This window comes from Hypanus sabinus, chromosome 20, assembly GCF_030144855.1.
Source record: "Hypanus sabinus isolate sHypSab1 chromosome 20, sHypSab1.hap1, whole genome shotgun sequence".
NCBI classification, from domain to species: Eukaryota; Metazoa; Chordata; class Chondrichthyes; order Myliobatiformes; family Dasyatidae; genus Hypanus; species Hypanus sabinus.
Window position 1 is genome coordinate 55,852,784 of NC_082725.1, and position 26,500 is coordinate 55,879,283.

Genomic DNA, 26,500 nt, shown 5'->3' on the forward strand with positions numbered 1-26,500 from the left:
ACCTTGTGTAGTATATTAATCTACCACACTATCCTCATTTCAATCAATACCAAGCTTTCTATATAATTAGCGTTTGACTGTACCTTGACTGCATACAGCACTTCCTTCAGTCTGCACGGGTGGCTGTAGTGTTAAACTATCAACACTAAATGGTTCTAATCACAGCCTTAGGCGCTACGGAAACTAAAAATCTACTCCAGAAAAACAAGAATATAAGGTAGGAGCGGTCGGAACATTGAAACACGACAATGCCCAAAAACAAGTAATAATGAAAAAATGGAGCCAAGTCTTCAGGTTCTAACATTTCACTCAGCATGCATTTAAACTTATCACCAGCTGCAAAGTGTGCCAAGTTTTGCCAGAGAAACTCCTTTCAGCATTTTTAATAGGATTTAATAGAGACTGATAGCTTACAACTCCTGGACTGCACTGTGCCGTTCACAGCGCTGTTAAAATTAGAAAGTATTTGGTGCACAATTCATTTCGGTACAAGGAACCTGAAATATCCCTTGACTATATTCAGGCTTCCCCATTATAGGAGGTACCCGTCAGGACACGTACAACTCTGTCACCAATCAAGGTCCACATGCAACTTCGGAATCTGTTACTCCGTAACTCGAATTTGCGTTATGCGGAAATAGGGGATAGAATTTCTTCTTCACTGGAAACACTACTGGACAGCTTTGTGTCAGCTGCCAGTTTGATTCTCCACCTGAATCTCTGTTTTACTGAAGCTGACATAATCCAGAGTCTTCTTTTTAAATTTCAAAACTGAACTTTATTCATGAAAATATATTCAACAATACACCACGTGGTTTTCTTTACATTCAATAAGCTGTGTATTTTCCACCAGTATATACACACACTTCGAGGTTCGAGGAATTCCCTTCAAACATTCAGATCTTGAACCAACCTACACAACTTTAAAACTCTAATTTTCACCCACAGAGTGGTGGGTGCACTGCCGACGACAGTGGTGGAGGCGGATACAATAGGGTCTTTTACGAACTTAGAAAAATAGAGGATTAGACGGTAGGGTAATTCTAGCAACACCAGCTCGTTTCTACGGATGCTGCCTGACCTGCTGAGTTCCTCCAGCTTGTTGTACATGTTGCTTTGACCCCAGCATCTGCAGTGTACTTTGTGTTTAGGGTAATTCTAGGCAGTTTCTAGAGTAGGTTACATGGTCGGCACAACATTGTGGGCCAAAGGGTCTGTAGGTTACTATATTCTATGTACCAATCCCCTCCCCCACCCCACAGATGCTGCCCGACCTCCAGCAGATTGTTTGTTGCTAGACATGCATAGCATTGTCCCGTCTAAACAGTCGTTGTATTATTGGATCATTACTCCCAACAGGTTAGATATAGGCATTCGGAGTGCCATCAAATTAATTCTATGTATAAAGCACCAATGGCAATCATGGCCTCTTTTAACATCACATCCCTCATGTCTGGCTGTTATACAGGACCCATCTCCTCCTCAGCAGAACTTTAAACTGTAGCCCTTCCCCAGGAGACTTTGTATTGGCTGCACAGAGCTCTGGCACATCCCTCACATGTAAGGGCAGCACCACACCGTAGCAGTCAGAGTAAAGCTTCATAGTGTCTGAGACTAACGGGTACCTTTCCCATTGCTGTTTGCAAAGGGGTTTCTATGCTCTTCCCGTGACTGTGTGGGTTTCCTCCAGGAGCTCTGGTTTCCTCCCACATTCCAAAGACATACATGAGTTAATTGGATGTAACAGGGTGACATGGGTTCATTGGGCTGGAAGGGCCTGTTACTGAACTCTATCTCTAAATAAAACTAAACAAATCAGTAATGTGCTCCTGAGCCCATCACTCAGCAGCATCCTCTTAGGGCAGGGCTTCCCAACCTTTCTTACGCCACGGACCCCAACCATTAACAGAGGGGTCTGTGCACCCCGGGTTGGGAACCCCTGCTTTGTGGACATATTATGGTACTGGAAGACCAACAACTTCCAGACAGATCAAAGTATTTCTTTCATCAAGTTGACAAACACCAGCAACACTTGGTGTTTATGTCAGTATCTGCCCGTGGGGACAGCCCATGGTTTGGAGAGCCCCCCCCCCTCCTTATGCAGCTGCTTGGGAGCAAACCTCAACAAGGACCACTACATCCTTTTCCAGAACTTTGCAAATACCATCCACAATGAGGCTGCCAAATTTCTCGTCCTCACCATGCTGACAGAATCAAGGGTTGTGCGGGAAGAAAGGGCCAAGATGCTGGTGAATTAACACCCCAAATTCTCTATTTGGTCCCACTAACTTTAAATGTAAATCTATGACATCTTTCTATTCAAATAATATAATCTATTAATAGTAAATACAATAAACACAATAGGGACATCTTTCTTTATGTTAATTGTACCAGGGCAGCAAGGTAGTAAAATGGTTGGTGTATCACTTTACAGAGCCATCCAGTTATATATATATATATATATATCACTGATATATAACCTCACTCAGAGTTTGAGGAAATTTGGTATGTCACCAAAGACACTTGCAAATTTCTACAGATGTACCATGGAGAGCATTCTAACTGGCTGCATCACCGTCTGGTATGGGGGGTTGGGGGGGCTACTGCGCAAGATCAAAATAAGCTGCAGGGAGCGGTAAACTCAGTCAGATCCACCATCGGCACAAGCTTCTACAGTATCCATCTTCAAGGAGCAATGCCTCAAAAAGGCAGCGTCCATCATTAAGGACCCCCATCACCCAGGTCATGTCTTGTTCTCATTGCTACCATCAGGAGGGAGGTACCGAAGGCACTCAGTCAGTGAATTGTGAACAGCTTCTTCCCCTCTGCCATCCAATTTCTGAATGGACATTGAACCCATGAACCTCACTACTTTTTTATTTCTATTTTTACACTATTTACTGTAATTTGCAACTTTTTCCCTCTATTGCATTGTACTGCTACCACAAAGACAAATGTCATGACATATGCTGGTGATATTAAACCTGATTCAGATTCCGATTCACATCAGTACCCACAGGAGTTTGTATATTCTTTCCGTGACCATAACGGTTTCCTCCTATACCCCAAAGACCTACAGTTAGGGTTAGTGAGTCGTGGGCATGCTACGTTGGCATCAGAAGCATGGTGACCTAGTGGACACAATCCTCACTGGCTTGATTTGAGACACAAGCACCCAGCACAATCCTTACTGGCTTGATCTGAATGATGTATTTCACTGTACACTTCAATGTACATGTAACAAATAAAGCTAATCTTTAATCAATTCAAAATGTTCTCTTACAAAGCAACAATGCCTCATTTTACAGAAACAATGCTCCACAAAGTGATTGAGAGGCTATCATATAGGAGAGAGAGAACACCACCTAGTTGGACACATTCGTATTTGGAAATAATTTATATTAATGTAGCTAGCATTGTGTCACTTCTCAAAGCACACAAAGCACCTTGAAATGAAATAACCACTCCTGAGTTGTGGTTACTGTTGATCTGTTGGCAAACACAGCAACTGAAACAAATAACCAGTCAGTCAGTTCTTGGATACCTCAACCTCAGGAAGTAAGTTTAGTTAGGGAAGCTCCTTGCTTCTCTTCAAATACTGCACTGAAATCCTTTTTCTCTATCTACCTACACAGGCCATTTGTTTAAAATCGTGCCTGAAGTGACATTGGAATGGTGCAATATTCTGTTTGTACTCCAGTAAATTTCTCAACGGGACTTGAACTCACGATGTTTTGACACAGTGAGCCAAGCTGGTCATTACAGAAGTGTGGAAGACTTCAAAACTGACATATGTCAATCAAGGAAATTAAGGCTTTGAGGAACGAGCACAGAGGAGATCGGCCCCGATCCTTTTGAAAAGTGGGATGGCCTATTCATCCTATTTTTTAATTCCCTCTTATGATCATATGGAAAACAGAAATATGCTTCTTCTGCACAGAATGGATATACTTTGACCAAGAAATATTTTGTCTATCTTTCCACAGATAAATCCTCAGGCAGACAAATCAACTGCTTGGTTGTGACTAACATGTTTAGTATTTCCTGGTATGACTTGTTTTGACATTAGTGTGACCTTGTACATGCTGGCTGGCATCCACCTGGATTTGTATCTCTGTGGCCGAGACTGTATCCTGACCCTAGAAGTCTATGAAAAATTCCCCGATTTGGTCTGTCTTTAACCGACAAAAACTTTCAGTCTGCTTGACCTCCCTATTTTTTTTTTCTTTCTCCAACTGCCAGACTTTCGACAGAGAAGGATGGAAGGGACTGATCCAAAACTAACTGACAGCAAGGCAACTCAATATATAGTGTTGCAGCTTCAATGGGAACCAGAGGACTGGGCACAATTTGAGATTGGATGGTTTTTCTTTACATTCTTATAATAAATAAAACCAGGGGATCATTTAGTACCCCATACCTGCTTCACAGACCATCCCAAACACCAGTTTTCTGCACCTTCTCCATTTACAAATACCCAGAGATCAATCGACCTCTGAATGAGATCAGTCTCTACTGACCGCCAGACTATACAATGCAAAAGATTCACTCCCTCTGAGTTAAGCAATTTCTATTCCTGTCACTCCTGAATGTAAACTGTGAGCCTGGTTTTCAGACTCCTTAGCCAAGTAAAATACCTTCCCTGTATCTGTTCTCTGAAAGTCTGGTACTTCTCAGTTAGGCCATTCAGAGAGTGCAAAGGAGGCTTAGCAGGATGCTGTCTGGATTAGAGGGCGCGTATTATAAAGAGAGGTAGGACGAGCTTGGGTTGTTTCCTCTGGAGTGGCAGAGCTGAGGAGAGACCTGATCAAACTTTATCAGATTATAATAAGCATCTATAGAATGATCAGCCAGTACCTCTTTTCCTACAGTTGAAATGTCTCACACTAGACATCATGTTTTTAAGGTGAGAAGAGGTAAGTTCCATGGAGATGTGTGGGATACAACTTTTGTACCAAAAATGGTACATGTCTGGAATTCACTGCTGGGGCAGTAGTAGCAGCAAATACAATATAAGGTTTTAAGAGGCTCTTAGATAAGCAGTGCATAGGCAGAAGGGAACAGTTTAGTTAGACATACAGTTACTAGTTTAACTAGTTTGGTCAACACTAGGCGCAATGGTAGAGCAGTGGTTAGTGCAACACTATTACAGCTGGGGGGGGGTGCACCAGAGTTCACAGTTCAATCCCAGCATCCCCTAAGGAATATCTCTATGCACTCTGGGTACTCCGGGTGCTCCAGTTTCCTCCTACAGTCCAGAGATATACTGGATAGATAAACTGGTCACTGTGATTAGGTTAAGTTAAATCGTGGGTGTCGGCGATTGCTCTGTGGTGTGGCTCAGAGGGCTGGAAGAGTCTATTCCACCCGGTATCTCTTCAAATAAAAATGAAAATAAAATAATTTCTGGGCCAAAGGGCCCATTCTGTTTGATGTTCTAAGCTCCAGAGAACTGAGGCCTAGTCAAAAGAGAATCCTCGCAGAGAGAAAAATCTGCCTTTTCTGGAGCCTTCATTGCATTAGTTCTAAGGTAAGCACATCCCTTTCTGTTCAAGGAGGCCAAAATGTGTACACAATAATCCAGGTGCAATCTCACCAAACCCCTAATTATAATAAGACATCTTTACTCATGTTGTCAAGTCCCCAAGCAATAAATGTCAATCATTTCATCTCTTTAACTGCCTGCCAACACCTCCATTCTAGCTTTCAGAGACTTGCCTGGAAACATGTAGAGAAAGAATTATCTTGACATCTGGACACCTCATTATTTTTATCACTCTTCTGCTTTTATTTATGGGTCACCCAACTAGACACTAAGACTGTCTACAACACCTGTTTAATGCCATAAAGAAGGGATGTGTCTCTTTGCTATAGTTTGTTACTCATTCAAGGAACAGGGGCTTCACACCTCAAATTACCCTCGCGGAGGTGTTGGTGAGCTACTACTGCAGTCCTTGAGATGTGAGTAGATCTACAATGCTTTTGGGGAAAGTCCCAGGAATCTGACACTGTGACAGCAGAGGAACAGTGATACATTTGCAGGTCAGGATGGTATTTTGGGAGAAGGCAGGAAATCAGGGCTGAGAGGGAAAATGGATCAGCCATGACAAAACAACAGAGTGGACTCAATGGGCCAAGTGATCTAATTCTGTTCCTATATCTTATGGCCTTATTATAAGGTTTGAGGGCAACTTCCAAGTGATGGTGTTCCTGTGCATTTGCTACCCTTGTACTTTTAGTTGGTAGAGGTGGAGCTCATAGGTTTGGAAGGAGCTGTCAAAGGAGTCCTGATGAATTTTTGTTACCCCCGCGGATGGTACAAACTGCTGCTGCAGTGCATTGGTGGTGGAGTGAGTGAGTGGTTGAGGATGGGGTCCCTATCAAATGAGCTGTTATGTCTTTTTTGTTTGAGATTGAGTGTTATTGAAGCTGCACTCTGCAGGCAAGTGGAAAGTGTTCCATCACACTCTTGACTTGAGTCTTGAAGACGGTAGACAAGCTTTAGGGAATAGGAAGGTGAGTTCCTAGTCTCTGACCTGTCCTTGTGGCATTGTGTACATGGCTACTGCAGTTCAGCTTCTGGTCAATGGTAACTCCCCCCACCCCGGATATTGATACTGGGAGGTCAGGGTTCAGCAATGGTAAATACCATTCTCTATCAGGGTGCTGATTGCTGGATAATCATTATTACCCGGCACTTGCGTACCATGAATGTTACCTGCCACCTGCAGCCCAAACATGAATATTGTCCAGGTCTTGCTGCATTTGGATTTGCACTCCATTATCTGAGGAGTCATGAATACTGCCAAAGATTGTGCAATCATCAGCAGACATCCCTACTTCTGAACTCATGATTGAAGGAAGGTCGTGTGTTAAGCCGCTGAAGATGGCTGGGCCTAAGACAGTTGCAGTGGGGTTTCTTCCTTGTTCTGCCATGAATGAACAACACAGGTTGTCAGTTGTACCTTTATTGGTTAATTTCTGTGAGAAAAACATATTGTGCTCTGAATGATCTCTTCAGATGAACATCAGGCAGAAATCAAGCACACTGAGATGAAGTGGGCCAAGACCATTTCTTTCTGGTCAGTAACCAACCTGCAAGGATGGCCATTCAATCTCACACATGTAAAATACATCTCGTACACAGAAGTCGATGCATAAATGGGTCTATTTTCTAGGAACTAATCTGCACCAAAGGATACCTTTCTAACACCTTACACACACAACTGTTGCTGTTTCACCTTTTCACACTGCCAGTTAGTGTGTACTTTGCAGAAATGTGAGCCATATGTTTGCACCTTTGATTAGCTCATTTCCTTTCACTCCCTAATTCTGTTGAGATTCAAGACAAAGTGAATACTTTCTTAACAAGTCTTTTCATGTAATATGAATAAAATTGTAACTCCAGTTAACATGATTTAGTGATGCACTATTGAAACAAAAACACTGCAATAAATTCTGCTTTAAACTTAGTTTTGTCAAACACGAGGAAATCTGCAGATGCTGGAAATGCAAACAACACACACAAAATGCTGGTGGAACACAGCAGGCCAGGCAGCATCTATAAGGAGAAGCACTGACGAAAGGTCTTGGCACGAAATGTCGACAGGGCTTCTCCTTATAGATGCTGCCTGACCTGCTGTGTTCCACCAGCATTTTGTGTGTGTTTTGTCAGACAAGACTGATTGGATCTGTCAGACTCAGATCGCTCAGAAGTAAGCCTGGCATGAGGTTCTGCCGCAAAGCCATTTCAATTTGGTAACCTTGTATGACAAGACCTCTCGATAATAACAAAGTTCCCCTGCAGGAAGAGCCCATCATCCTCTCCACAAATACAACCTCCATTTACCTTCGGGAATTATACACCCATTACACTTTTCCATTTCAATAGACAATAGGTGCAGAAGTAGACCGTTCGGCCCTTCGAGCCTGCACTGCCATTTTGAGATCATGGCTGATCAATTACTATCAATACCCGGTTCCTGCCTTGTCCCCATATCCCTTGATTCCCTTATCCATAAGATACCTATCTAGCTCCTTCTTGAAAGCATCCAGAGAATTGGCCTCCACTACCTTCCGAGGCAGTGCATTCCAGACCCCAGGCAGTGCATTCCAGACCTGATCACTCTGTGTATTGATGCAAATTTAGCCTTTCACTGGTTAATATTTCATGCTTACTTAAAAGAGAATGAATTGTAGAGATAGAGGGAAATGAGAAGATGGATGATATTGCTGCTTGGGACCATTTTCTGAGGGCCAGCAGGAAACCAATGGGCCAATTGGCTTACTCCTGCTTTCGTTGTTCCAGGAGTAACCCCCCCTCTCCCTCGCTGGACAGAGAATCTGCTTGAGAAACAGACTGTTGGGTTATGGACTGTAGTTCAGATGGACCCTGAATCAAGGCCTCTTAGGGGGCTTTTGCTGATGCTTGCCTGTTGGAGGGGTGGGGGGGCTATGCTTCTGCTGGCACAAATGGGTGGTGGGGAGGGGGGGGGTTGATGCTTTGTGTGAATGAGGGTTAGGCTTCTGGGCTTTGATGTTCTGTCATTCATTCCATGGGGTCTCTTGTTTCATGGACATCTGTGATATATATAACAGACAAAATGCTGGTGGAACCCAGCAGGCCAGGCAGCATCTATAAGGAGAAGCACTGTCGACGTTTCGGACCGAGGCCCTTCGTCAGGACTAACTGAAGAGACAGATACTAAGAGATTTGAAAGTAGTGGGGGGAGGAGGAAATGCAAAATGATAGGAGAAGACCAGAGGGGGTGGGATGAAGCCAACAGCTGGAAAGGTGATTGGCGAAAGTGATAGAGCTGGAGAAGGGAAAGGATCATGGGACGGGAGGCCTGGGGAGAAAGGGGGGGGGGAGCACTAGAGGGGGATGGAGAACAGGCAGGGTGATGGGCAGAGAGAGAGAAAAAAAAAGCTAGTCCTGTATTTCGGACTATGCCTATGATTATTTCCCATGTCTGTCTTTGGATTATTTCAATATTTTGAAGTTACAGAATATAACACAACCACTAAAATAGGTACATGGTCTATTAGTGGCGTCAACAGAGCATTACCAAGAGGAATTTCTCGCAGGTCAGCAGCGTTTATTTGAAAAGGGAGCTTAGAGAGCGTTATTCCATTGTACGTGACCCATCAGCAGCTATAACCGGAGCACCAACCGTGAGTTAAATAGCAGGGAAGGTTGAGGCATAAAAGGGAGACACTACCTAGCAGAGCGGTCATCGACAGAGTGATCCGAGGCAGAGTGGTAGGGCTTTGGCTCAACAAAGCTTAGGCGATAATGGGTTGAGACAAGGTAAGTTACCTGTGAGGAATAGAAACAGGAAGTATGTCCGTGAGGCCGGTGTTCTGTACTGAGTGTCAGATGTGGGATGTCCGGGAGACTCCCAGCCTCCCACATCTGTGCCAGGTGCATTGTGCTGCAGCTCAATGACGTTCATCTGGTCAGGGAGAGTGAGAAGATGATAGAGAGGAGCAATAGATAGAGAGGCAAGTAGTCACACCGGGGCCTCGGGAAACAGATTAGTAGGTCACAGTCAGGAGAAGGAAGGGCAAGAGTCAGATACTAGAGAGTACCCCTATGGCTGTCCCCCTTAACAATAAGTACTCCTGTTTGAGTACAGTTGGGGGGGGGGGGGAACAGCCTACCTGGGAGAAGCAACAGCCTCTGACACAGAGTATGGCCCTGTGGTTCAGAAGGGTAGGGAAAGGAAAGCAACAGTAATAGGGGACTCTATAGTTAGGGTGACAGACAGGTGATTCTGCAGAGGCAGGAAAGAAACACAGATGGTAGTTTGCATTCCAGGTGCCAGGGTCCAGGATGTCCACGATATCCTGAAGTGGGATGGTGAACAGCCAGAGGTCATGGTACATATTGGTACCAATGACATAGGCAGGAAAAGGGAGGAGGTCCTGAAAAGACTACAGGGAGTTAGGAAGGAAGTTGAGAAGTAAGACCTCAAAGGTAGTAATCTTGGAATTACAGCCTGTGCCACGTGACACTGAGTATAGGAATAGAGTGAGGTGGGGGATGAATGCATGGCTGAGGGATTGGAGCAGGGGAAGGGATTCAGATTTCTGGATCATTGGGACCTCTTTTGGGACAGGTGTGACCTGTACAAAAAGGATGGGTTGCACTTGAATCTGAGGGGGGCCAATATCCTGGTGGAGAGGTTTGCTAAGGCTATTGCGGACAGTTTAAAATAGATAGTTGGAGGGGTGGGAACCGAACTGAAGAGGTGGAGGGCTCACAAATAGAGGGAGGATAGGCAGGTGATAGGGAAGGAATATGCTCACACTGATGGTTTGAGACGTGTCTATTTTAATGTAAGGAGCATCATGAACAAAGCGGGTGAGCTTAGAGCCTGGATCAGTACTTGGAGCTGTGATGCCATTACCGAGATGGATGGCTCATTATGGAGCCATTACTGAGATTTGGATGGCTCAGGGGCAGGAATGGCTACTTAAGAGTGCCAGGCTTAAGATGTTTCAGAAAGGACAAGGAGGGAGACAAAAGAGGTGGGGATGTGGCACTGCTGATCAGAGATAGTGTCACGGCTGCAGAAAAGGAGGAAGTCATGAAGGGATTGTCTACTGAGTCTCTGTGGGTGGAAGTTAGAAACAGGAAAGAGTCAATAACTCTACTGGGTGTTTTTTTATAGACCACCCAATAGTAACAGAGACATCAAGGAGCAGATAGCGACACAGATTCTGGAAAGGTGTAATAATAACAGGGCTGTCATGGTGGGAGATACAAGGAAATGTACGGCAGAAATGTGGCAAATGTTCCAGGGATACTTGCATGGTGTTCTGCATAGGTACGTTCCAATGAGACAGGGAAAGAATGGTAGGGTACAGGAACCGTGGTGTACGAAGGCTGTTGAAAATCTAGTCAAGAAGAAAAGTTTACAAATGATTCAAAAATCTAGGTAATGATAGAGATCTAGAAGATTATAAGGCTAGCAGGAAGGAGCTTAAGAATGAAATTAGGAGAGCCAGAAGGGGCCATGAGAAGGCCTTGGTGGGCAAGATTAAGGAAAACCCCAAGGCATTCTACAGGAGCAAGAGGATAAGATGTGAGAGAATAGGACCAATCAAGTGTGACAGTGGAAAAGTGTGTATGGAACTGGAGGAGATAGCAGAGGTATTTAATGAGTACTTTGCTTCAGTATTCACTACGGAAAAGGATCTTGGCGATTGTAACTTTGACTTGCAGTGGATTGAAAAGCATGAGCATATAGACATTAAGAAAGAGGATGTGCTGGAGCTTTTGGAAAGCATCAAGTTGGATAAGTTGCCGGGTAAGTTTTTTATGTAGAGAGTGGTGAGTGCGTGGAATGGGCTGCCGGCAACGGTGGTGGAAGCGGATATGATAAGGTCTTTTAAGAGACTCCTGGATAGGTACATGGAGCTTAGAAAAATAGAGGGCTATGGATAATCCTAGGTAATTTCTGAAGTAAGCACGTATAGCACAGCATTGTGGGCTGAAGGGCCTATATTGTGCTGTTTTGTAGGTTTTCTGTGTCTCTAAAAATTACTCAATGATTACAGACACTGGTGATTTCCTTACCGGGGCAGTCACTTGAACAGCTGGTTGCAGACCCAATCCTTTGGTGGAACGGGCTTAGATTGAATCAAATTAGCTTTATTTGTCACCTGTGTGTTGAGAAATTGAAACTTACAGTGAAATGCATTGTTTTCTGTCAATAACCAACACAGTCTGAGGATATGCTGGGGTCACCCCCCAAGTGTTGCCATGCATTCAACAAAGCATGTCCACAACTCACTAACCCTAACCATACGAGGTTGGAATGTGGGAGGAAACCAGAGCACCCAGAGGAATCCCAGAAGTTCATAGGAGAACGTGCTGTACAAACCCCTTTCAGATAGCAGCAGTAACTGAACCACAATTAGTGATCACTGGTACTGTAAAGTTAACCACTACACTATTGTAATCTAACTCAAGGATACACCATACTTGAAATGAATGGCGAAGTATACAATGGGGCATGGGGCGAAATTAATGGGGCATAGAATTTGGATTTATCTCTGCCCTTGCCAAGAAACCAGGAAGTAACAATAAAAAAAACAAATATCTTTATTTTAAAAGAGGACAAGTGGGGTGAGGCAGACATGGAAGAAAGGAAGTGCTTAAACCCAAAATTAGGTTATTAGCAAAATCTGCTAATAAGCTAAAACATTCCAAAACTCTTCCAGAAAAGCTGACTTTCTTTCCTGGTTCACGTCTGTTGTGAGTAGCTGTAATGTTTTGACCCTTATATAGCATCTATAGCTTTAAAATATTAGCTAACCCTATGCCCTTCATAGAACATTCTGAGTACATACACATTACAGACTATAAAAGCACCTCGTCAACAGGACACAGACACAAAGCATCAGAAGAGGTAAACAGACTGTTCCAATCAGCAACAAGCTGCTGGCATCAAGCAGAATCTCCACTGCATTAGTGACCTTTGGAAGGCCTAAAAGACATCCAAGACCCAACAACATTGTCTATTTATATACCATCTTTAATGTTGAAATATCTCAAGGCATTTCACAGGAACATTATCAAACAAAATTTGGTTCCAAGCCAGATAAGGATATAGAAGGGCAGATGACCAAAGTCTGGTCAAAGAGGCAAGTCTTAAAGTAAGTAGGGGTAGATGGGAGAAGAGATTTGGGAAGTAAATTTCAGAGGTTTGGGGAACAGGTGGTGGTCTCATGAAGAGGATGAGTTTCCAGAGGAGATAGAAACTGATGAAAAATGAAGGTTCAGATCAGTGCAGAGGAGGATTTTAGACATTTGGCTCAAGTTAGGTCAAGTTGAGTTTATTGTCTTATGTACAAGTGCAACGAAAAACTTATTTGCAGGAGCTTCAAGGACACATAACATTAGAGACACAACATTCAGAAGAAAAACTTAAACACAAATTACACAAATACATGAAGCACAATTAGAACCAAAGTCCATGGCAGTGTGGTGGACAGGAGAAGGGAAGAAAGTAGCAGAGGCAGCTATTTAGTCTTGGTAACCAAAGTTCCATGAGCATCTTACACTTACAGGAGGACAGAGTGAAGGAGAAAAGGAAAAAGGTTTAATGTGAGATCTTATGGTAGACAGCTTGTAACTGGGTGTTTTCTTTACATTTGAGAATGATCTCAGAACACTGAACAGTTGCAGCAGATGAAAGCCTGAAAGCATTTTATATGAACTAGCCAGAATAGTGGAGTGAAAAGATCAACTAATATTCTGCCATGTCTATTGACAACCATAATCCTTAGACCAGGAAGTGTAGAAGAGGGCCAAATTAGTGTTTGCAACTCTGGGGAGAGAGAGAAACTCAAAGCTCAAATCAGAAAATAAAAGGTGTTAAAGTTTGTGAAAATACCACTGTTTGTACAATCAGAGCATTCTTATAAACTGAGGCCAATATATAATACATAGTTTGTTTCAGGTCCAGTAAGTAATATTAAGTTATTGCTAATCACTATTTACCACACCTTCCTCTTGATCTTTCCTGCAAAGTCTCTAGAGTTTAAAAAAAGGGAAGCTTTGATACTGATCTATAGGGAATCAGTGAAGCCATATTGGGAGTACTACACACAATTTTGGTTCCTTACCTAACTATATAGTAGCATTACTATATAGGAGATTCACCAAGCTAGTTCCTGAAATAAAAAGATTGCCCTATAATGAGAGCCTTAACAGTATTGTCAATATTTATTGCAGTTGAGAAGACTGGGGAGTGATCATTTGAAGCAAGTAAGAATCTAACAGGTCTTAACAGGGTAGATGCTGAGATATTTTCATTTGAGGGAAATTTCTGAATGAGGAGACATGTTTATAAATTAAGAAGCTAATCACTTAAATTTCTTCTCGCAGAGTGAGATAAGACTCTGGAATACCCCGTCCCAGAAAGATGTGGAGGCTGGAACATTTAAAGTGTATGTGATATATTTTTGAAAGTGGGGATTGGGGCTGTGGAGATCTGGCATTGGGGAAGAGTTGAGCTCCAGGGTAGACTACACATGATCAAATTGCATCATGGACAGGCTTGAAGAGACAGGTAGTTTGTTTCTTTGTGTTCTACTACTACAAAAGGTCAGACACATCAAGTTGGCATAGTAATCCAGAGGACTCATTGAACATGTCTGAGGCTTACATTTACAGACAGACATTGCAGTTCAAATCCTACGAGATTGAGAACTTGAAATTACTAGAAGAGAAGGAGTTAGCAAAACAGACCATAATGCTGTTGGTTGTCTTAGAAACCTCTTGGCTCATATTTGCCCTATATAGAAGGAAACCAGCCACTCTCATACAGCCTGACTTACTGGGAAGCCCAATCCACATCAAGCTGGTTGATGTGATGTTTGCCACATAATCCAGAGCTATAGGCAATCCTGGTCTCACTCTGCTGGAGCACTTATATCTTTATGCCTTTGCATTTCGGCAAAAACAGACCTAACGGAAGACCGTTGGCCTAAAATGTGATAACTGTTTCTCTCTCCACAGATACTGCCTGACCTGCTGTACACTTCTCATACTTGGTTCATATTTCCAGCATTCCCAATATTTTGTTTTTTTTTGCTTAAACTGCTTTTAATTTGTTTATATATATGTACAATAACATATAATATACAAGTTATATTTGTTACCAGGACTGGACGAAATGTACCCCAGGCTACTGTGGGAGGTGAGGGAGGAGATTGCTGAGCCTCTAGCAATGATCTTTGCATCATCAGTGGGGACAGGGGACGTTCCAGAAGATTGGAGGGTTACAGATGTTGTTCCCTTATTCAAGAAAGGGAGTAGAGATAGCCCAGGAAATTATAGACCAGTGAGTCTTACCTCAGTGGTTGGTAGTTCATGGAGAAGTTCCTGAGAAGCAGGATATATGAACATTTGGAGGGGTATAAAATGATTAGGTGTAGTCAGCATGGCTTTGTCAAGGGAAGGTCGTACCTTACAAGCCTGATTGAATTTTTTGAGGACGTAACTAAACACATTGATGAAGGAAGAGCAGTAGATGTAGTGTATATGGATTTCATCAAGGCATTTGATAAGGTACCCCATGCAGGGCTTATTGAGAAAGTGAGGAGGCATGGGATCCAAGGGGACAAAGCTTTGTGGATCCAGAACTGGCTTGCCCACAGAAGGCAAAAAGTGGTTGTAGACAGGTCATATTCTGCATGGAGGTCAATCACCAGTGGAGTGCCTCAGGGATTTATTCTGGGACCCTTACTCTTCGAGATTTTTATAAATGACATGGATGAGGAAGTGGAGGGATGGGTTAGTAAGTTTGCTGATGACACAAAGGTTGGAGGTGTTGTGGATAGTGTGGAGGGCTGTCAGATGTTACAGCGGGATGCAAAACTGGGCTGAGAAGTGGCAGATGGAGTTCAACCCAGATAAATGTGAAGTAGTTTATTTTGGTAGGCCAAAATGATGGCAGAATATAGTATTAATGGTAAGACTCTTGGCAGTGTGAAGGATCAGAGAGATCTTGGGGTCCGAGTCCTTAGGACGCTCAAAGCTGTTGAGCAGATTGACTCTGTGATTAAGAAGGCGTATGGTACATTGGCCTTCGTCAATCATGGAATTGAATTTAGGAGCCAAGAAGTAATGTTGCAGCTTTATAGGATGCTGTTCGGGCCCCACTTGGAGTACTGTGCTCAGTTCTGGTCGCCTCACTACAGGAAGGATGTGGAAGGTGCAGAGGAGATTTACAAGGATGTTGCCTGGATTGGGGAGCATGCCTTATGAGAATAGGTTGAGCGAACTTGGCCTTTTCTCCTTGGAGCGAAGGAGGATGAGAGGCATTGATTATGTGAATAGTCAGAGGCTTTTTCCCAGGGCTGAAATAGTTGCCACAAGAGGACACAGGTTAAAGGTGCTGGGGAGTAGGTACGGAGGTGATGTCAGGGGTAAGTTTTTTAGTTAGAGAGTGGTGAGTGCGTGGAATGGGCTGCTAGCAATGGTGGTGGAGGCCGATATGATAGAGTCTTTTAAGAGGCTTTTAGACAGGTACATGGAGCTTAGTAAAACAGAGGGCTTAGTAATGTCTAAGGTAGGGACATGTTCGGCATAACTTTGTGGGGCGAAGGGCCTGTATTGTGCTGTAGGTATTCTATGTTTCTAAGAGGTGGGCATAGGCAAGACTAGTTCAATTGGTAGATGTCAACTGGATACATAACAGCAATGGCAATTTACCTGGGATTCAAAACATTTATTTTCTCCATAATAATTAACTTAAAGAGTTCAACACATAATTTCAACAAAGCAGTGCCATACCTTCTCCATATAGTAGCTTGGAAAGGTGTCATAGGCAAGTGGAAATTATGTGCTGCTCCATATTTCTCATGACAGATCTCTAGATCCACCAATAATATCAGTGCCAGCAATTCTGAGACAATCATTGCAAACATTCATTGTCTGTAAAAGATCACATTTTTTGTTTCCTTTTGGAATTAGACTTTGTCATGAGTTGACCATCACAAATTATGGTGTTCTACTTTTCACCTTTAATGGCTTCAAGAGGTCCCAGTTATTTATTATGTAAATTATGATAGTGAGGTAAAGGTATACATTCCAAATGTTGTAAAGCACTACTACCCTCGAATCACTAGCAAGAGAAAATCTGCAGATGCTGGAAATCCAAGCAACACACACAAAACGCTGGTGCTCAGCAAGCCAGGCAGCATCTACGGAAAACAGTACAGTCGACATTTCGGGCCGAGACCCTTCATCTACCCTAGAGTGATGGTTTCTTTCCTCAACCAACTGCCTTTAACTTTGGGCAAGTTGAAGATGGGCTCAGCAGTGGTTTTGGACTAAGTTTATTAGGAACTAAATTGAGATTGCCAGGCATACCAGTCTCATAGACACATATAGCTGGTCATTCACACTTTACTAAACAACTGGACTTCAAAATCAACTTAAAATAATGATTGTTTAGTAAGAACAGTAACTGAGAAGAAACATAATTAGCTCAATGAATGTAAATCTGGTCACCATAAGGAGATGCTAGCTAAAAACCTGGAAAAGTCTTCTCATCTCTTTAAAATAAATATATTAAATTTCTAAATACGTTAATGTACTTAGAATATATTTAATTGCTGTACAGTTTATTCAGATCTAAACCCTTTTGACAACAAATAAAAGTTAAAAAAACAGTAAGGTTCATCTATAGAAGGAGAATCATTTTCATGTTTCTATGGAAAACTTATCTAATTTTATACCCTTCACTGTGTGAAACATCACTCCTCCAACAGCCCACTGTAATTTAATTTCTAGCATTACCATCACTGTTTCACAGACACCTGCAGTGCGATTAAAAAATGAATCACTGAACTAGTGTCATTCTCTCTATTAATCCTACAAATTACATACAATTTGTAGTTTGGATGTTCATAGCATGGAAATCAAAATCAACTTCTTTAGTGCCATTATGTGCCAATGGAAAAGAAAGATCAAATGGTAAATTTAAAATCTCTGGATCCATTAGCGCCAACTTTAGGTATAATCTAGTGGTAGAGTTCTTGGCTTCTTGTGAGAGAGCTGAGTTTGAGTCCCACTCTAGAGAAAACTAACTTCCTTTCCACTGACTTTGTCTAAGCTTTCCATAGCCTCAGGAAAGCAACCAGATGCCGTCCCACCAGTCATTCTCTCTGTTCTCCCCTCACCTGTTGGGCAGTAGAGCATGTTCCACCAGATTCAAGGACAAATTCTATTCCATTGTTTAGGACACCCAGAGAGAAACATCAGCAACTACGCACCAAGGATATCACCTCGACTGGTGATGAAACGTCTGCAAGCTCATTGCCAACCCTGGCAAATCTATTCCATTGTTTCCAGACACATGAATGGACCTTTCGTATGTTAAAAGATGAACTCTTGATCTCCTACTCTCCCTCATCTTGGCTTTTGCACTTTCTTTGTTTGCCTGCTCCGCATTCTCTCTATAACTGCAGGCTACATTTTGCATTTTCTTCTCAGTGCCTTGGTATATGACAAGATCTGATGAATAGCATGCAAAAGAAAAGGTTTTCACTCTGCATATGACGGTAAAAATAATAAATCAACCTTAGTGTTAATAGCAACCCCCGTTACTATTAACACACAAACCTAAAGGGCTTAATGGCCAATATCTGTTGTGGGCCCCCAGCAGAAATAGCAGTGATGAAACTATCAAAAGTGATAACTGGCTGTTACAGTACCTTTACAAAGAGAAAAATGATCTGAAGGTTCACAGAAGCTGAATATGCAAAATTTGACAATGAACTACACAATTTAATCAAAACACAAGAGACTGCAGGTGCTGGAGCAAAATTCAAAGTGTCTAGTTGAAGAAGAAGGTTTTCAGGAGCATCTTTGAGGAAGGGAAAACTCAGGAAAGCTCTCCATGATGCTGATTAAAACTGAAGAAGTGTACAGAAGCCCAGACCAGGTGGAGACCAGAGAATATGGAGAATTGAGGGACGTTACAGAGACGAAGGGAAGGACATGACCCTAATTGGTTTTGTAATAAAGCTAAAACTCAAGTGTTACTGTCACTATCACAAATAATGTTGGTATTATTTATGGATCATGGGATCCAACATTAGAATCACGTACTAGCACGTAATTTCAGCTTGTGGGTTGTACTTGTCCAAACTATTGTATAGAGGAAGTGAGCAGCCAGTAGGGTGAGAGGTAGGATCCCGTGAGCAGACCAATGGATGAGGGTCCAACACTTCAGCTTGGCACAAAGGTCAAAGGAAGTCATGCTCCTGTTGCAACAGCAGTGACAGCAAGAACAAGCAGATGACCCAAAGATTGGCTTTTTGGAATGTGGTTGATGCAAACAAGAACAAACAGTGGAAAAGTTAGAAGTGATGCTGGAGTCAGAAGTTGAATCCACCAAGTGTGCATTAGCTTTCTTAATCTCATTGAACCATTTGCTCACAGTTTCTTCATATGAGACACACCAGCAACCAAATACAATACAACCAACACTGGGCATACAGTATGGGTGTTCAGTTCCTGCCTGTGAAGAGATCCCCACTCCAAACCCAACACATAATGACCATACATTGCTACAAAAAAAATGTACCCTGCCACAGATGGTGAGTCCAAGAATGCATTTCCTCATATTTCCTTAGAAATAAAAGGAATCCACTGGACCCATCAAATCTACCTTGGATCTCAGAGTAGTCCTATCAATTCCATCCCTTCATTTATTTCCCTGTTATTGTTAACTCCATCCTGATTCACTTATCTTCCTTTAACCCTAATAGCAGGATAGCAGCCAATAAATCTACCTTTGAGGAAACCAGAGCAATTGGGGGAAACCCAAGTAATCCCAAGAAGAATGTGCAAATTCCATGCAGACAGCACCCAAGGTGGGTATCAAACCTGGGTTACTGGAGATGTGAAACACCTGCCAGTGCTTCACATCTCCACTCGCCTGTCCACTTGCCTTTAGATAAATAACTGTGGTCCTTTGGCTAAAGGATAGATTTTATAACCAGTCACAAAGCTTCTATAGTCAGTTAAATAACTACAGTGACTATTACAGTGAACAAGGAAAGCCCAGCGGTACATCCATCACCCTGGAAAAGGTATCTCTTTGCCGCTCTTGCATGTGTATCAGTCGTTCTGATTTATCTCACTGTGGGTTTACTTGCAATGAACAGACCAAATAACAGGAGCTGGATCTGAAGAGTTAGTGAGTAAAGGGGAGTCAGAGATGCCAACAGCTATAACTTCCTGATGCACCATCAATAACTCTCTCTGAGACATGAAGTCGAGATATCAGCTTTTATTGACTGGAAGAAAGAACAAGCAGTAGTTGTCCACCATACTACATCCTGGAGACTGAGAGGCCGGGCTCAGGCCTCAATCGCCTTTATACAGGGGTCTGTGGGAGGAGCCACAGGAGCAGTCAGCAGGGGGCGTGTCCAGACAGGTATATGTAGTTCACCACATTCACCCCCCCCCCTTTGTTTTAAAAGAGAGTCCCCATGTGGCGAAGTTTCTTACAAGTATATTTACAGGTTAAGTCTATCAGGTGGTTGAATCTGTCGCTGCGATCTATGTAGCACCGGCTGTGATTGCACAGGTGCCGGTGGTAATTGCACCGGAGACGGTGGTTATGCTGGTTCCGGCCTAACTGGAGGTGTCAGCCCACTAGGCGTCAGTGATCCCTCATGCGTGTGCAAGGCACTTGGTATATGCGCGTATGAGAAAAGAATGCTACTGGCCTGCCTGCCTGATTGAGGGTAGCAGCAAGCGCGAAATCGGAGGCGTCACTCTCTACTTGGAAGGGAATGGTCTCGTCCACCGCATGCATCGTTGCTTTGGCAATGTCCCCTTTAATGCAGCTGAAGGCCATGCAGGCCTCGGCAGAGAGGGGAAAAGTGGTAGACTTGACCAGGGGGCGGGCCTTGTCTGCGTAATGGGGGACCCATTGGGCGTAATAGGAAAAGAAGCCCAGGCACTGTCTGAGGGCTTTGAGAGTGGTGGGAAGAGGGAGTTCTAACAGGGGGCGCATACGGTCGGGATCAGGGCCAATGACCCCGTTTTCCACGACATACCCAAGGATAGCGAGTCGGGTGGTTCGGAACACACACTTGTCCCTGTTATAAGTAAGGTTCAGGGCTTTGGCCGCTTGGATAAATCACTGGCGTTGTGATCCGGCCAGTCGTGACCACAGATGGTGATGTTATCCAGATAGGGAAGTGTGGCCTTCAGTTGGCACTGGTCCCCCATCCGGTCAATTTCCCTCTGTAAGACCGAGACACCATTTGTGACACCAAATGGGACACGCAGGAAGTGATAGAGCCTGCCGCCTGCCTCGAAGGCGGTGTAGGGGCAGTCCTCTGGGTGGATGGGGAGCTGATGATAAGCGGATCTCATATCTATTGTCGAGTACACTTTGTACTGAGCTATCTGGTTGACCATATCCGCGATGCCGGGTAGGGGGTACGCGTCAAGCTGTGTGAACCTATTGATGGTTTGACTATAGTCCACAACCATCCTATTTTTCTGCCCGGTCCGAACAACAACCACCTGGGCCCTCCCAATTTTTAATTGCCGTGAAGTTTAAGTGCAGAGTTGCCAGTGGCCATCTTACACAACTGCTCACAGTCAAAGGACACTGTTGTTTCAACATTACACCAGTTCTGCAAATTACTCTTTCGTACAGTTTTGATTACCCAGCAAGAATACAAGTGAAATAGCCCTTCTGTACAGGAAATTGTAATCACACACAAGTATTACAACAAACACTTTGAAAAACTAGGTGCCATGGTACATGTCCACAGCAGCATACAACAAGGTTCTGTTCCTGTGAACTATTTGTAACCCAGACAGCTTGCCTGCTGGAAACACGGCTGTGAACCAAACTCTCACGTGGCAGCCTGCAAAACCATTCTGCCCATCTTCCAAAATTTTGCCCATATGTATGGGCTGTGTAATGGTAATTAATAGTGTTATTCCTATGCCACTCAGTCACTCCCACAAGGGAGGAGTTCACTTACTGTACAAGCAGGGTTATCAATAAAGTTCAGGAATATCCTGTAAGGCTGGCATCTTGGTGTGCTCTCCACAAAGAGAGAGACCGTTAAAAAAAAACAAAGAAAGACAGTTGCAATGTTGGCAATTCTTTTTTATGTTTATGTAAGGAGCATAAGTTACATACTATGGATAAATAGTATAAATAGGATAAATCGCTCAATTTCAGTAACTAAAACTTCAACACAGTTCTATAGACAAGAAATACATAGCTAGTTTTTCTTTTTTCTTGAAGAAAAGAAGATGTAGTAGTAGTTTTAGTGTTGTTCCTAAGCTACTCAGTTAGCTACTCCCACATGGGAGGAATTCATAGACAGTACAAGCAGGGCTATCAAGAAAGCTCAGGAATATCCTACATGCTGACATCTTGGTGTGCTCTGCTCTGTCCCTAATATCAAATACAACAGGTGGTACATGAATCATGTCTTTGTAAGCTAGAGAAGACCTTTAGCATAAGGAAGTGTCCAGGTGCATCACAGTGTGGCTAATTCCTACTGATATTTAATGATATTCTTTCGCTAAAACTGTAAGACAATACAGTGCTTCACCTGCAAGGAATACTTACCGAAAATGCAACAATTTAAGAACAGCAAAATATACCGTATGTAGCCCACACTTAAAATTATCATTATGCCTTCTAATACTTAATGCCATTGACATAACCCTGAGGCACTGTAATAAAGTAAATAATGAGTTGTATTTAGAAGACAGATTGAATGTACTTGGCCAAAGAACCAGCAATGGTTTGAGAATATTTTTACTAACTGAGGAAATTGTCATGGTTTTAAGAGAACTGTTCAGAAGGGTAATAGAAGTCAACTGATGGGAAAATAATGAGAAGTGAAAACAAGTAGACTATTTTAGAGCTCAGGCAAATGTCTCCCTCTGTTGTCAGGAGTTCTCGTACTTGCACTACAGAAACACACTGTAAACAAGATGGTGAAAAATAAAGAGAGCAGCATCATATACCCCCAAATTCCACCACGTTCACACTACGGCATCTGCTCCTTACAAAAACAGAAAGCTGACAATGCACATAAAAAAATTAAAATGAAATACGAGTCATGATTTCCCCAGTTTTCTTTTATTAAATAAAGTACACTGGAGTAGTTGAACCCTGTGCTGGACAAGTTCAGACATGCAAACAATCAGTACCTTTAAGGAACTTACTACCCTGAATATCCACCCTACTTTTGTAACATGGACTCTCCCGGCAAAGTCTGGACCTGATGATGTCACTGCTTTCATGCTGCCAGCAGCCCAAACTGTAGCCATATCTCATAGCTCTGATATCTCTGGAAATATTAAACTCACAGACCAAGCAAGTCCAGTGAAGGTAATATTCCATACTGAATTAGGCTTTGATTTGCTGATCTCACATGAAATTAAGATTCTGTCAACTGTAGCTAGCTCCGTAGCAGAACTGCAAAGACAGTCAGAAAAGGGCAATTGATGGGGGTGTGTGAGGGGTTTGTAGTGGAAAGGCAGCACAGAGCAGGCTCCAGTGCCAGGGAAACTAGTGTTACTGGTTTCTGAATGACTGAATCTGGTGTGCCCTCAGTGCCACTCTGCTCTGTTTACTGTCTAAATGCTTGTGTGGAGAGGGAACAATGGAAAATCTGATACCATTTACATGCAAAATAATAGCCAGAGGTGAGGTTGACTCAACAGCAGATCTCTCACTGATTGTCCCAGGCAAGAACATAGCAGCCCGATAGTGGGCAAACATGAGGAAATCTGCAGATGCTGGAAATTCAAACAACACACACAAAATGCTGGTGGAATGCAGCAGGCCAGGCAGCATCTATAGGGAGAAGCGCTGTCGACATTTCAGGCCGAGACCCTTCGTCAGGACAGAGTGAAAGCGCTTCTCCCTATAGATGCTGCCTGGCCTGCTGTGTTCCACCAGCATTTTGTGTGTGTTGTAGCCCGATAGTGGGTGTTGGATTTGGGCTAGGTCTACCTTGGAAAGTTGCCTCTCAAAGTCCAAACTCTATGTCCCCGCGGTGGGAGGTGGAAATGGGTAATGCCGACCAACAGGGCTCTGGTGAAGCAGTATAGGCCAATCCCCTGTATGGTAGATACAGAAACATTGATGAACTCCAACCATCCCATCAACTTTGGACGATGGAGGTGGGAGGTCATCAATGCACTCTGCTCCACTAGCAGCCAAAGGCCTAATAAACAGCAGCATCTTTGGAAAATATTATTTCCTTAGGATCATGTCAACCTGGCTCTTCATGACTAAATACACTACTTTAATAAACAAGTACAGTGGAGCCCATACAGATGGGCTTGTAATGCTGAGTCACGTGTTGTATGGCAACGGAACAAGTTCTATACCTGCCCTGACACCTCCTCCCTCACCACCATTCAGGGCCCCAAACAGTCCTTCCAGGTGAGGCAACACTTCACCTGTGAGTCTGTTGGCATAATATACTGTGCCCAATACTTCCAGTGCGGCCTCTTGTATATCAGTGAGACCTGACATAGATTTGGAGATCACTTCGCCAAGTGCCTACGCTCCATCTGCCAGAAAAAGCAGGATCTCCTGGAGGCCACCCATTTTAATTCTCATTCCCATTCCAATATGTGCATCCATGGCCTCCTCCACTGTCATGATGAGGCCACTCTTAGGTTGGAGGGCATTTCCAGTAATGCCCCTCACCCCCTCCTTCACCTTTCCTCATCCCCTTTTCCCTCTCTCGCCTTATCTCCTTGCTTGCTATTGCTTCTCTCTGGTGCTCCTCCCTTCTTTTCTTTGTTCCGTGGCCTTCTGTTCTCTTCTATCAGACTCCATCTTCTTCAGCCCTGTATCTCTTTCACCAATCAGCTTCCCAGCTCCTTAGTTCATCCCTTCCCCCTTCTGATTTCACCGATAACCTTGTTTCTCCTTCATCTCCCCCTACCTTTTAAATCTACTCCTCAGCTTTTTTTTTCTCCAGTCCTGCTGAAGGGTCTCGGCCTGAAATGTCAACTGTACCCTTTTCCATAGATGCTGCCTGGCCTGCTGAGCTCCTCCAGCATTTTGTGCATGTTGTTTGGTGTATGGCTGTGGTGGGATTCTGGTCTGTGATGGTTGGGTCAGCAATTATAAATGCTTGCATTTTAGGTCTGGTCTAGATAAACCACAGAGAAGTCAAGCTTATGTTGTGTTAGGATTAGGATTAGGGTTCGGGAGGTTGTGGACTGGCCACAGTCATGTCAGGTTTGCATCAATCTGGACTGCTTAGAATAAGGTAATTTGTGTCAGAAACAGACTGGGCACAGTTGTGTTGGGGTTTACATCTGGTCCACATTGGTTGAAAGGATTTGGGTCTAGATGACCATGGTCGGGTTGGGCTTTAAATTTAAATCACAGTGAACTACTAAGCAGACACATGAATTATTTAGGAGGGAAACTTCTGCAAATCTGGCCTCCTTGTACCCCAGCTGCTCTGAAGGTTCTGTTCCAACTGGGAGTGGGACACAGGGAGGTCCTGTTCGCCCCAACTTCATTCATACCGTTGTAATGCAGACAGAAAGTTGTCAGGCACCTTCTCAATAACCTGCAATCACAGTAGGAGAATCCTAGGTCCCAGAACAAAGCAGTAATATTGGAATAAGACCAGACGAAACTTGTCAAGATAACATTATTCTCCAAATCAGGACTTCAGCCTCAATTCACTCTCTTCCACACCTAGTTCTTTCTCTGTCTCTCACATCACACAAAAAAACACGTAACAAAGACAAATTAAAAACATTATATTCTCCATTACATTCAAGACTGCAAGGTGTATAGAACAAAGCCAAACATGACCTAGAGATGGTGTGACATTTTCAAAGAGCACATTAAACCACTGATGAGTGGTTGACATGGCTACTGACCTCCAATCCCACCAGTGGACAAGATGCAGGGCCTTGTGAGCAACAGAACTGGCCTTGCACCCCAAAGCTGTCACCAAAACTGTCCAGATTCAGAGGTGGATGAGGTAGGTGGTGAAGGAACAGCACATGCAGTGGCTCAGTCTTTTCAATATTTAATCAAAGGCAATTTTGCACAAACAGATGACAGGCACAGTAATCTGGTACTTGTAAAATCAGTCCTGGGGTTCAGGAGGGGAGATGATGAGGCAGGGTAGAGTGGGATGTAGTAAGTTGGAACAGATATAAAGGACAGCACGGAGATGAGGAATAGGAGGAGGTCAGGGATAGATGCCATGGATTAATGGGTGGGCTGTAATGAGAATCAGAACAGGCGATGACTGAGTGTGCCATCCAAGTGGATGATGGTGGAAAGGCATTGGCTCACTGAGACCTGTTCTCCCCTCTCATCCTCCTTCGAGAAGGAAGGTAAGGAGAAAAAGTTCAAGGAGCAACGCGGGGCAAGTGCACTTACAAAGATCAGTGTGTGTCTGGAATGCACTGCCAGTGGTGATGGTGGAGGCAGGTACAATAGAGGCATTTTTAGAGGCTCAGATTGGCACATGAATATGCAGAGAATGAAGGGATATGGACCATATGCAGGCAGAAAGGAATAGGTGTCATTAGCTCGATGAATTCAGCGTATCATTGGCCACAGCCAATTCAGCGTATCATTCCTGTGCTGTACTGTACTGTACTGTTCTAGGTTCTGGGGTGAAGACAGAAGATGAGGAATAGACCTCTTGGAAATGCTCAGCACCTGTAAAGAGAGAGACAGAAGTTAACATTACAGGATGATTCTCTTCCAGAAACGGAGGAAGATGTACGTCCAACAGGTTTTAACAAAGTCCAAAGGCAGAGAGAGAAGCAGTCAGAGGAGAGGGTGTGGTAGCAGGGCGAAGACAGGGAGAGTCTGTCTCTGGGTAAAAGGAAAGGGACAAGAAGAGGTGCAGCCATAAATGATGATAGTAGGTTCAATGGCACCATAAGCTGTCTGAAAACATGGAAACTGTAGCTATTCTT

At 43.4% G+C, this 26,500-nt stretch overlaps 1 protein-coding gene across 6 annotated transcripts in view; it reads right to left on the reverse strand.

Annotated features, from left to right (window-relative positions):
- atxn1a (ataxin 1a) overlaps positions 1-26,500 on the reverse strand; it is a 309,041-nt gene that overhangs the window by 256,980 nt on the left and 25,561 nt on the right. For 2 of the 6 annotated variants that reach the window (XM_059945542.1, XM_059945538.1), the window contains exon 2: positions 11,585-11,670. The exons of the other annotated variants lie outside the window; for them this stretch is intronic. The gene's annotated coding sequence lies outside the window, so the exon portion shown is untranslated. The remainder of the gene's footprint in view (positions 1-11,584; positions 11,671-26,500) is intronic. 6 annotated transcript variants of the gene reach the window in all.